The 11869-nt window shown below is 28.9% G+C and overlaps 1 long non-coding RNA gene and 5 other non-coding genes across 6 annotated transcripts; all 6 read left to right on the top strand.

Moving 5' to 3' along the window:
• The first annotated feature begins 8396 nt into the window (after positions 1 to 8396).
• Positions 8397 to 10281, top strand: LOC103490104 (uncharacterized). Its single transcript, XR_537799.3, has 2 exons — positions 8397 to 8890; positions 9912 to 10281. It is a non-coding gene; the product is annotated as an uncharacterized LOC103490104 (long non-coding RNA).
• On the top strand, positions 8594 to 8730 carry LOC127144355 (small nucleolar RNA snoR134). Its single transcript, XR_007816015.1, has one exon. It is a non-coding gene; the product is annotated as a small nucleolar RNA snoR134 (small nucleolar RNA).
• Positions 8988 to 9074, top strand: LOC127144352 (small nucleolar RNA U36a). The gene has a single exon (XR_007816012.1). It is a non-coding gene; the product is annotated as a small nucleolar RNA U36a (small nucleolar RNA).
• LOC127144333 (small nucleolar RNA Z223) lies at positions 9129 to 9220 on the top strand. Its single transcript, XR_007815987.1, has one exon. It is a non-coding gene; the product is annotated as a small nucleolar RNA Z223 (small nucleolar RNA).
• On the top strand, positions 9330 to 9443 carry LOC127144336 (small nucleolar RNA Z278). The gene has a single exon (XR_007815991.1). It is a non-coding gene; the product is annotated as a small nucleolar RNA Z278 (small nucleolar RNA).
• LOC127144349 (small nucleolar RNA snoR97) lies at positions 9682 to 9786 on the top strand. Its single transcript, XR_007816005.1, has one exon. It is a non-coding gene; the product is annotated as a small nucleolar RNA snoR97 (small nucleolar RNA).
• Positions 10282 to 11869: the final 1588 nt, after the last annotated feature.

Raw genomic sequence — 11869 nt, forward strand, 5'->3', positions numbered from 1 at the left:
CTTTACAATACTCTAAACTATTGTCACTACGTAAAGGTTCAAGTGATCAGACACCTTTACTTAAGCACAACATTATAGAGACAGACATTACTCGATGAAAATGTTTTCTAAAAATTTTCAAGTGGGGGATTATTGGATGATTATTCACCGTTAAACGTTACAACATTAATTTTTTGACCGTTAAACATTACGAATTAATTTTGACTGTTAAACGTTACGAATTAATTTTTTACCGTTAAACGTTACAAAATTAATTTTTTGACCGTTAAAAGTTTTATTATAATAAATTTGTAACGTTTCACAATTAAATTTTTTTGACCGTTACTGATCCTCCACCACTATAAATAGATCCCTCACTCTCATTCTCAACACACAACAAAAAAAACATTCTTCTATCAAATTCCCATTCTCTTAAAAGTTTTTCGAGCTATTCTTTTTTTAGTGTTTCGGTTCCAATTAGTTTCTTTGCAAAACTAATCTACGAAAAAGGACTGTTTTATCTTGGGGACGACGAGGCATAATTCTGTTTGCACGATTCAAAGAAGAGCCGCGAACGTCTTAAAGAGAGCGTGTTCCGCGACTCAACTTTTCACTAATCCAGTTTTTGTTTTGCAGTCTTTGTTCCTTTTAACAATCCGTTCAGTTGCTGCCTTGTTTCTTTCATCATTATTTGCCGGATTTAGACGATTTTTTGCATTGAAGACTGAAGTGCAACAACATGGATTCAACACACTAGGTTTTTCAAATACAATTTTCATCTAAGGAGAGATAAAGAAGCTCATAACCCTAACTTCGAGACGATCAAATTTCAAAATGAACAACAAAGGACCAACTCGATCGTCAGGATTGGGAACTTCACCAATGAGAGGAGGGAAGTGGTCAAAGTAACCATCGTGTCTATCCTTGTTGATCAAAAGCAAGACTCCTTTCCTCTATGAACTGGATCGTAACGGTTCATACACATCTTCCAAAATACTCATGGAAGAATCAAAATACTAGGAGAAATTTCAAATATTAGTTTAAAGGATATTCTTGTGCATTTCATTAAACTAATATTAATGAAATGCAAAAGAATTGGATGCAAAAGTGCCCAGAATCAGAGGAAATGAAAGTTGAAGAAAGCATAATGGAAGAAAGAATACGTCTGATGTGTGTTTGAGAGGAGAAGAAAGCTGAAATTGACTTTAACACCGATTTGGTTTTTAGTGGAGTTTAATTGTGAGTCTTTAGTGGAGTTTACGCACAGTTAACGAATATTGACTAATGCAACAAATGATTTTAATGAATTAATCTCATATCATTAAACTCATATCGTAACGATTCATACACTAAAGTTCATACAGTATAAATCTCATATCATTAATGAATTAATACCATATCGTTGTAGCTTCTGATCTGTAGGTTCATTACGTTCCCTTCCTAGCTCGTAAAGGATATTTAAGATTATATATATTAATTGTAATTTCAAATGTTCAACTTGACTTCGAAAACTAATATAATGTACTGTGAAATATTATAATATAAAGTTTTTGTTTTAATTAAACTTTATTATATAAATTTAATTTTGGTATGCTTCAAAATTAATTTGTCAAAGAATAAGATATTGGAATGAATTTAGATATTAAGTTAATGTAAATTAGATTCATATTAAAACTACAGTTTAAATTTTAATGTGTGTATGATACACAATAAAACTATAAATTAGGAGAGAAATTCATATATGAATATGATTCAAATGTGAATTTAATTAAATATAAAATATTTAATTATTGAAGAATTAGTTAATAATTTAATTTAAGAAGTTTCTTCCTAAATAGAAAAATTTAATAAACTATGACGTTTCATTCAATAAAATCACTAAAAGACAAAATTTATTATACTTGATTTTTCTACTTGTATAAATATTTTGTGAATTTATATTCCAAATCACTTGTAGCAAATAAGTAGAGGGTAAATGGTGTAGATCTCTTAGGTCCCTCTTGGATGAGATCAACCTTTGGATTTCTTAGTTACATCTCGACAAACATTACATCTAAATTCTATAATTTTTCAAAATTTTTAAATCTACACCAACTATGAACCAATTTTTCTTATCCTTTTAAAATTTTAAAACTACACTAATCAATTATTATAAAAACAATTGGTAAACTATGCAGATAACCGATATTTGAAAAAGAATATGGATCTAATTGATAATTTTGGACTTTCTTGTAGAATTTTATTCGAGATGAACCAAAATTAATAAATCTTTTTCAAATATTATACAAAGGTAACTCTTGTCAAATATTCTATTATAGTCTTGTCAAATTTTATATAAACGTATGTTAATTTTCTAACAAAACATCAAAATATTTAAGGCCCATATAACAAATACGAAAAAGCCCATGAAGTCGACCATTTTTTTAAATATTTCGGATTTGCTCTTTCTTTCCATTTTCTTTCTTCTCTTCTTCTGCAATTTTTCTTTTATACTTTTATGAAATCACGATCTTTGTTTTCAATCAATCATAAATCTTGTATTATTTTTTTCGAAGTGTTATTTGGTTCAAGATCATATATCAACTATAGAAAATCTTGAAAAAAATCGTTGAATATGGGTAGATTGTTTAGATTTGGGTCATTTAGATTTAAGCAACCAAATCTAAACGATCATGTACTAAATAATCTTGAAAAAGAAATCGTTTAAAAGTCGTTTAGATTTTGTTATCTGTACGAAGCATCTTGAAAAAAAATCATTTAAATTTAGGTAGTCAAATCTTTACAAAGAATCTTGAAAAAAAAATGTTTAAATTTGAATACTACGATCATATAGCCAAATCTAAACGCATACCAAATATATTACACGCGAGAGTAGACAATTAACCATGTGTTGATTGAGACATTTTGGTATTTTTCATTGTGGGTTTTTGTGCTTTTTATGTTTTCGAAATTGTTGTAAATATTTTACTGGTTTGTTATATTTTAAAAAAAAACCCTAAAAGTATTGTAAATTTGTTTATATAATTATAGAACACATAAATTAGATTAAAAGAAATTGTATAAAAAACTGATGTAAGATTCGAGGAAAATAAGTTAAGATTTGGTATAAGATTTAAGATAATTAAAATTGAAAATTTGGCATAATCTCACTTTTCAAAATTTCTATACATAAAAAAATTAGTTAAAACTCAGCAGGATAAAAAATTATTAGAATTTTGATAATATTTACAGATATGTCTGTAAAAATCCAAAACGATCTACAAGGAAAAACTCAATTAAGGATTAATTTCACAAATATGGTGATTTTGGAAAATAATGACAAAGATAGTGTAGTTTTAAAAAAATGATAAAAATGGGATAGATGAACAAACTAATGTAAAAAATATGGTAGTTTCTAAAACCGAAAGAAGTCATGTATGGTACATAACTTCCATTAATTCACGTTAGCCTATTTTGACCGATTTGATTCAAGTTGAACGTGACTCAAATAATAAAGTCGTGTTCCTTAAAAATAAAATTAGAATTGAAAACAAGAATTTAAAAGCTTGAAATCGGTACAAATCCGACTAAATTAGAAATAAAAATATTTTAGTCAAAATTATAAGATTTGAAATCATAATTAATTTTAAATTCATTGATTTTGTTTTGCATCCAAATATAGAAATTCATTTAAAATCACAATTGATATGAAATATTTTCAAATCCTACGGTTCCAAATCTAAGTTTTTTTTTTTTTTCTTTTTTTACAAATTACAACTCTTTTTCTATTGCTTTTAATTAAATAATTAATTGGGTTTTTTTGTAATTTTATTATCGATTTCTCACATACTAACCTCTTATTAGTATCTATTTTCTTTATATACACATAGGCGAGCTTTAAAATGGTGTGTCCACGGAGTAATTTCATCATCTCCTTCCATGAAATGCAGAGAGCCATGTGAATTTAGAGCTCTCATTAACACCTAAATTTAGACCCAAATTATGAGATTGTACCACTGCTTATGATGTGGAAATAGAATTTCATTTCTCCTAAACCTATCTAACCAACAAATTCATGTTTATTTTAATTCACAACTTTATGACTACCTTTGACCAATTTTCCTAAGTTGACCTACCTTAAATTATATCTTTAGTCCCTTGCCTTTTCCAATTGTATTTTATAAGTTTTTTGAAGTTTAAAAGTATATTTAATAGATTATTGAACTTTTAATTTTGTGTCTAATAAGTTATTACATTCAATAAATTTTGCTTTTTTTTTCTGGAATGGATAAATTTATTAGACTTATATTTAGATTTATTAAACTTTGAAGGATTATCTTAAGTTTGTAGTATAACCATAGTTTTGGTGCAAATAAAAATGCATTTTCATATAATTCTACATTTAAAATTGAAGTTTATAAAAATTAAAAATTTGATTTACAAACTAAGCATTTTCTTGATCTCACTCCTGCTCCCCGACATCATCGCCTTGTCATCGTCTATGTTGCATGTGTCTTCGATCTGTGTTGACAACATCGAGTCGTCTGGTTTGCTGAATAATCTATGTAATATTTTATTCAGTTTGATCACGCATTGAGCTCAAATCTTGTAAATTTTTTCCCATGGAGTAAGGATGTATGTCTTGAACAAAATTATTTTGAACGATTACAAATAATATAATTAAATAATGTGCATGCTTATATTAAATTTATAAAACAAATCATATTGAAATTCTTACCATGCAATAATAGTAAGCGTCTTCAGGAGTGATAAATGTCTGGTAATCGACGAGTACCGAGGAAAATAGTTATATGATACTTTTGGCTCGTATGTTGGTACTCCTTTTGCACGAAAATTATTTTGCAAATGCCACAATTGCGATATGCTCCACATGAATCCTATGCCAATCTTGATCAGTTAAGAGGAGATCAATAGGTCAAATATCATTCGGTACATCAACAACATATTTGTTGACTATTCTGATGAAGGTAGAACACCGCTCCATCTAATGCGTGAAAGAAATTAATAATAAGTCATAGATAGTACAAATTTTATAAAAAATATATATTATAAATAAAATAATACCTGAAACTCAAAGGACGACCAACTGGAGCTTATAGTGCTACTTGTGGTGCCACAATAGGGAATCTATCATATGCCCATACTTGCAGCTACATAAATGGGTCAACAATTTCTAAAGACTATGCATTACTGGTTTGACACAATTTTTATATACAACCATGCAATGCATGGAGCGCCCCAAGCATATGTAACAGCATGGTCAAAATCGCTTAAAAAAAGGAAGAAACATATAGTGGACCAGAGTATTTGATTTTGTCAGCGAACATAAAGCCTCCAATGATTTAGTTAAATAAGCATACCTTGTGATGAAAATATCAGAAGGAAAAATGGAGGGGAGGAAGACTTTTTTGGTGAAAGTCAACTGCAAAGGAGCCTCTTGGTGGCTAATTTTTCATGAAAACCGGAACGAGTGGGTGATTTTTGATGTGAAGAATGGAAGGGTGACTGCTTTTTGGTGAAAGATGGAAATGTATATAGATTTTTATGAAGGATGGAAGACAAAGTCGACAAGAAAATAAGTGAGAATGAAAGGCAGAAGCAAAATTTGAAGTGAGAATGAAAGGCAGAAGGCTCGGCGGCTAAGGTTTTAAAGAGGTGAAGTCGTGTATCCGATACACGACTTCACTATATTAAGGACAAGTGTTACAAATGCATGTGAGTGAAGTCGTGTACCAAGTACATGACTTTCTTGCATGTGCGGGACAGATGTGACAGTCAATTGTAGCGTTGACTGCAATAACAATACATGTAAGTGGAGTCATGTACCCAGTACATGACTCCAATCGGAAGTTGTGAACTAGGTTCATGACTCCAGCCAAATTTCGGCCCGTAGGCGTGTATCCGATCCACGATTTAGCAAAGTCGTGTACCCACTCTATTTTTGTCATTAGTTTCACACCTACCCTAGTTTTATCAATAGTTTTTTTAAAACACATTATTTTTTAAAAAAATCTCAATTGAAAAATGTTAGTATTTAAAATTTCCCATAGTGTTAATATTTAAAAATTGAAAAACAAAAGGTAAATCATGGGTGACAATTTCGAGTTTTAACTACTATAGCCTAAATATAGATGCCTTATTACAAGTTGGACCTAACGTTGGTTAATTTTTCATAAATATCCTAATGTGCTTCAATTTTATACAAATAGTCAAAAAAAAAAAAAAAACTACCAATCTTTATTATTAATAATATATTAAAAAATAGAAAAATGAAATAAGGAAAGTGGACCATCACATGTGATCATTAAGATTTGCATTTATTAAATATCCTATATGCAACTATAATATGTGATTAATTCTATTATGGTAATATCATAATCAAAATTACCCCCTTAATTGTTTTTTTTTTTTTTTATGATTTTGTTCAAAAGTTCTTCCATCCATCCAATCTCTCTCCCCGTTCATTTTTTCTTATTTCGTTCATCTCCTTCAAAAAAATTTTGGTAAGTGCATATCTATTTCATATTCTTAATTATGTGTATGAAATTGTGAAATATAGTATGTCGGTGAAATTTTCTGGTAATTTTTTTCAATAAAGAAAATTTATAGTGAATTGAGTATATATGCCACGTAATTTACGGTATATACGCCTATTTACAATCAATCAAGTATATATACCACACCATTTTCTTTCGTTAAACATTGTTTTTCATATATTCCACGTAATTTAATAATTTTTTATATATACTTATTATATTTCATCAAATTTGCATTGATTTTCATATATTGGAAGTTAATTTGTAAAATCTTACCATGATTGAAACCGTTTTCGATTTAAATAGATCATTATATACCCTTATATATTTAACATAATATTAGATAACAACGTATGTGTGCATATTTTACATTGTATTTTAAGTTTGTAACAAATTTTACATTATGTGAAAATACAAATTTATATCAATACAATTAGGAAAAATTGCTAATGATATTTTATATATATTGTATAATATACGATATATTATGTGTGTGATGCTTAATGCTTAATGTTTAATGTTTAATGATGTTTAATATATACTATAACATATATGAAATATTATGTATATACTGCTTTATTATATATTACGTGTGTGATACTTAATACTTAATGCTTTGATATATGATATATACCGTAAACAATATGATGTTTTTTATGTTGTACGTTTTCTAGGTGAATCATTGATCTTAAAAAGAAATAAATGGTCTAGAGTCCATAAACTTAAAAAAGAAGTCAATTAACTGCACAATAGTATTAAATAAGAAAGAGAAAACAAATTCATTATATATTGTATACTATATTATATAATTTAAGGAAAAAAAATTAATAACATGAAACAATTAATTAAAGGAGATGATCATCCTAATATACATCGATTTTGGCCATACTTGACAAGAAATAATAGAACATATGTATGTATTATTTTAAATATACAGATGTATATATAGGTCACATCACATAATTGTTTTAAATATGTAATGGTATATTATAATGATGAAACAAATATGCACTAGAAGGAATCATTAAAAATTCAATCAAAATATAATACAAATTTGTCCATACATGATAATAAATTAAATAAATATATGTGTCACTGCTAATGTAATATTCTATATATGAAAGAGTATATATTGATCAAGGCACATAACTATATTAGATATGCAATTATGTATAATAATATTTGCACAGTACTATTTAAATAAGAAAGGAAAAACATGTTGATTATATAATATATACTATACTTTACTATTTAAGAAAGAAAATGAACAACATGAAAAAATTAGTCGAAGGAGATGACAGAATATGCATTCACTGTACTTTTTATTTACCAAAAACTTCAACAGAAAATCAAACTGGAATTATGTATAACAAAATTTACATAAACATTAAGGAGAAAGAAACATAAAAGAAAGAAATATGCAATCAGTGGATATACTTGAAGGAGATGAGCGAAATAAGAAAACTAGGACAGAGAGATAGATCGAAAAGATAAGATGACTAAACTGATCGGTGAATGACGCCAGAAGGGTGGAAGAAGAATGCTAAATTGATCGGAGAAAAACACTAAAAGATAAAAGAAGAATGTAAAATTAGGATGTCGGATGAAATTCAATAAAGATAAATTCATTCATTTTGTAGAAATTATTTAATATATTATTAGCATATTTGATTTTCTAACATATTAAAATTGGATCTCTAATAAATGATATTCTATTATTAAATGAAAATAAATATCCAAATCATTTATCAAGTTATAAAATAGATAATATTTATAATCGAAAATGATGTGAATGAAAAATAAAAATATTTTTGAAATATTTCTAGTTAAAATAGTGATGGTGAAATTGCAAAAATGAGGGTGGGAGCACAGGCAGGCCGTTCTATTTTGGGCCATGGCCCAACTGAACATTGGAGACATCCCACTAGGTAGGGTTTTAAGTAGCGGCAGAAGGTCCCTTCATCCTCAAACAAGCTAAAGCTTGCGTCGATGAATTAGGGTTTCTTCGTCGGAGCAGTCCATATAAACTATTTCAAGCTTCTCTTTTCATTATTTTCCAATTCAATCATCCTATTTCTATGCACGATGCACCCCGGGCTACTCTTATTATCTCCATGACGATGATGGCCCCATTGCTCCTGCTAGATTGTTGCCGTTTAGTGTTGCAGATTAGCCTTTCGATAGCCTGATCTGTGTCAAAATAACGCCTACATTCCTTTATCATGCTTACAAAGCTATTCAACAATTTTCATCTTCTATTTTGTTTGTGGTTGCTTACTTGATTTTCTTTAGGGGGCCTCACTACACCTTTAGCTTGTTTTCTGCGCATATGAAAATTGAGCCGCGGTGTTCACTTGGGGGCCTATCAGTTCAATGTTTGTGCCTCTAAAAACTTCCGCTATATATTTCTTATACTCAATTATATTAAGTTCGATCTGAATTTAGGGTTTCGTAGTGATATGAGAAAATTACTGGCTATGATTATATATTTATCCGCGCTTCCGAGGTTAAACAATGAAGCAAGATTGAATAAATGGTTGAATTTCTTAGTATGAGCCAGTTTTTTCTCTATCATGTTTTGTTAAATATCGGGTCTTTTCTTGTGTTTTCCAAGTCTGGCTGTGAGGATTGAACTTCAGCTTATAATGCCAGTTCTGCTTCAGAATTTGATGATTGATATAGCTGTTACATTAATCTGAGCCTTCAATATGTTTTCATGACTAGTTTTTACGCTTTATTTTATTATTACCATATGATTCGGGTAGAAGAAAATTTGTTTTTTTTAGTATAAAATAAATTTCTAATTTGGTTGAGACCCTTGATGATTTTGTCCAACTTACTGAGATGTTGTAAAGCCAAGACCCTGCTTCAGGGAGAACCTACTTGGTGGAATAACATTTTTATGAGTTAAGTGGATTTGACTGAGGTTTCAGTAGGACCAAAAAATTATTTTTGTTGTGATAAATTTATAATTTGGAGACGGATGATTCTGTCCAACGTACTGAGAAGTTGTGAACCCAAATTCCTGCTTCAACATTTATATGCGTTACATGGATTTGGCTGGGGATTCAATTTTGGCTGTTTTTAAATTAAGTATTTTCTATAGTAGAAACTCGTGTTCTTATATTCCCATTGGTTTTGAGTCGAGTTTAACAATACGCATTCCTTTTCAATATGGATATGGAGTCTGATAAACTAAAATATTTTGTGCTGTCATCAGCTTCTACTAGCCTGCATTAGGAGACTGGAGTTAAATAACAGTACCAAATTTTCTAATATATTGCAAAGTTCTCCATCTTCATGATTGCCTGGCATTGTAATTGTTCGTTTCCATTGCTGTTGCTCCATATTCACACCATTTGTAATTTTCTGTTGTTTTTTTCCCCATTTTCACAGATTTATTGGATTGCTCAGACTCTTTTCCACCGAATCAAACTTTCTTTTTGACCCATATATGTGATGACCATAAACTGAAGAATGATAGCATGAGAATTTGTACAAATGGTGTGAAGTTTCAAATGGAAGTTCGTAGCTGAGCATGATGTGCTATTAGATTATGCAGAATTGCAGATTATGTAGCGCGTTATATTGATTGTACTCATTCGCAGCTGATTTGTACGATTATGAAGTTGCGATGTAGACATGGAGATGTATATCTATTTTGGAGGACTTGATTTTTCACATACCCCTCTCTTTCATATGATGCGTTTTTGGTGTATTTAAAAATTGTGATAAAACAGAATGTAAATCGTAGTTCTTCACTTCACATTTGTTTGCATGACGTTGTTGACGCCAATGTATGAACTTGTTCAATCTTCTACTCTGACCTTTTGACATACAATCTGGTTTAGTATTATAATTTTAAGTCTTTCTGCTAATTCGATATACTCTTACGAACAAATTATTTCCCTGCGAAAATCATGTTTTTCTTACAAAAAGGCTTATTTTGTTGGTGGTATTATCTCAGTCTTATGTTTTGCTACGATGTATTTGGTGTATTTAGTTTTAAACCAGTTATTTTTGAATAAAATTGAAGTGTAACAAAATTTAAAGCTTATTTTAGATAACGTTTATAAAATGTAGTAAGTTGCAAACTAAACCAAAAATTCACAAAACTTTTCTAGTCCTATAGTAGTGATCCTTTTGTCATGAAATGTCATTTTTATTTCTTAGTATTCATGAATTATCTTTATACGTGTGCTACTTCATCAACAACTGCGGCAAAACAAAAATTCTCATTTAAAGCATATGATTTCTTAGTAACGGGAAAATTCACTCATTTAAAGCATAGGACTTTCTTAGTTTTCAAAATTCATTGAAATGTATTTTTAGTCCGATCACTCAGTATATAGTTAATATATAATAGGTGATTGACTGATACTTACTAAACGATCACGTAATATATGTAAAAGGTCATAATACTGATTTTTTTATAAACATTTTGTCAATTTTTCTCTTTTTTGACTATTTTCCTATACATTGGGTGATGCTGTAAAAAAATCTGACATATTCTTTTTAGTTCTCTTCAATTATATTTTATCACCTTTGTTATCAAGAATCTTCAAAGATATTTTCATCGTCCATTTAATTCAGATATGTTAACCACCCATTGAAACGAAAGGTCTCTAAAGGATTTTTTAAACAGACTAAACGCTTTCGTAACCTAGATGTGGAGATCATGTTTAAACTTATTACCTAATTGTTTAGACTTATTACAGCTTAAAATTATTATTCGTTGAAAATTATTATCCGGTCATTTAACTTTCATTAACTTATCGTTTAACCCATATGCCTCTTTAGCTAACTCATATGTACATTTGTCTATGATTGATTAGTTTGTTAGTATGACTGTATTTGAGGATAAATATTTCCTCGCCTTCGTAAAATGAACCATCAAGACATCGAATTATGAATTAAATTATATTAAATAATGTGATATAAATTTAGAATTTTCCAATTTTATCCTTTTTAATAACATTTCGAATATTTTTTTTAATAATGTTATTTTAAAAAATAAAGTAAAAAATATGGTATGAGGGAAACGGTTGTAAAAATAGGATAGAAAAACGGTTGCAAAAATAGGATAATGAAGTCGTGGATGAGATCCACAGAGTGAGCTGTCCATCATTGTGGCTCTAAGGACATTTTCTTCTTTAAATATAGTTTTGTCATTGACTGTAGGCGTTTTTTTTTTTTTTTTTTGCATTATGTTTATATAAATTTCATTGTTATTTTAGAAATTCTAGTGGATTATGCGGAAGTAATTAATTGACCAAACCCTCCCCAAAAGCTCTGTATTTTAGTTGATTTATTATGTATAAGATTTTATCTAGTAAATTAATTAAAACATTTTT

The sequence above is a fragment of the Cucumis melo genome, chromosome 1, assembly GCF_025177605.1.
Source record: "Cucumis melo cultivar AY chromosome 1, USDA_Cmelo_AY_1.0, whole genome shotgun sequence".
Taxonomy (NCBI): domain Eukaryota; kingdom Viridiplantae; phylum Streptophyta; class Magnoliopsida; order Cucurbitales; family Cucurbitaceae; genus Cucumis; species Cucumis melo.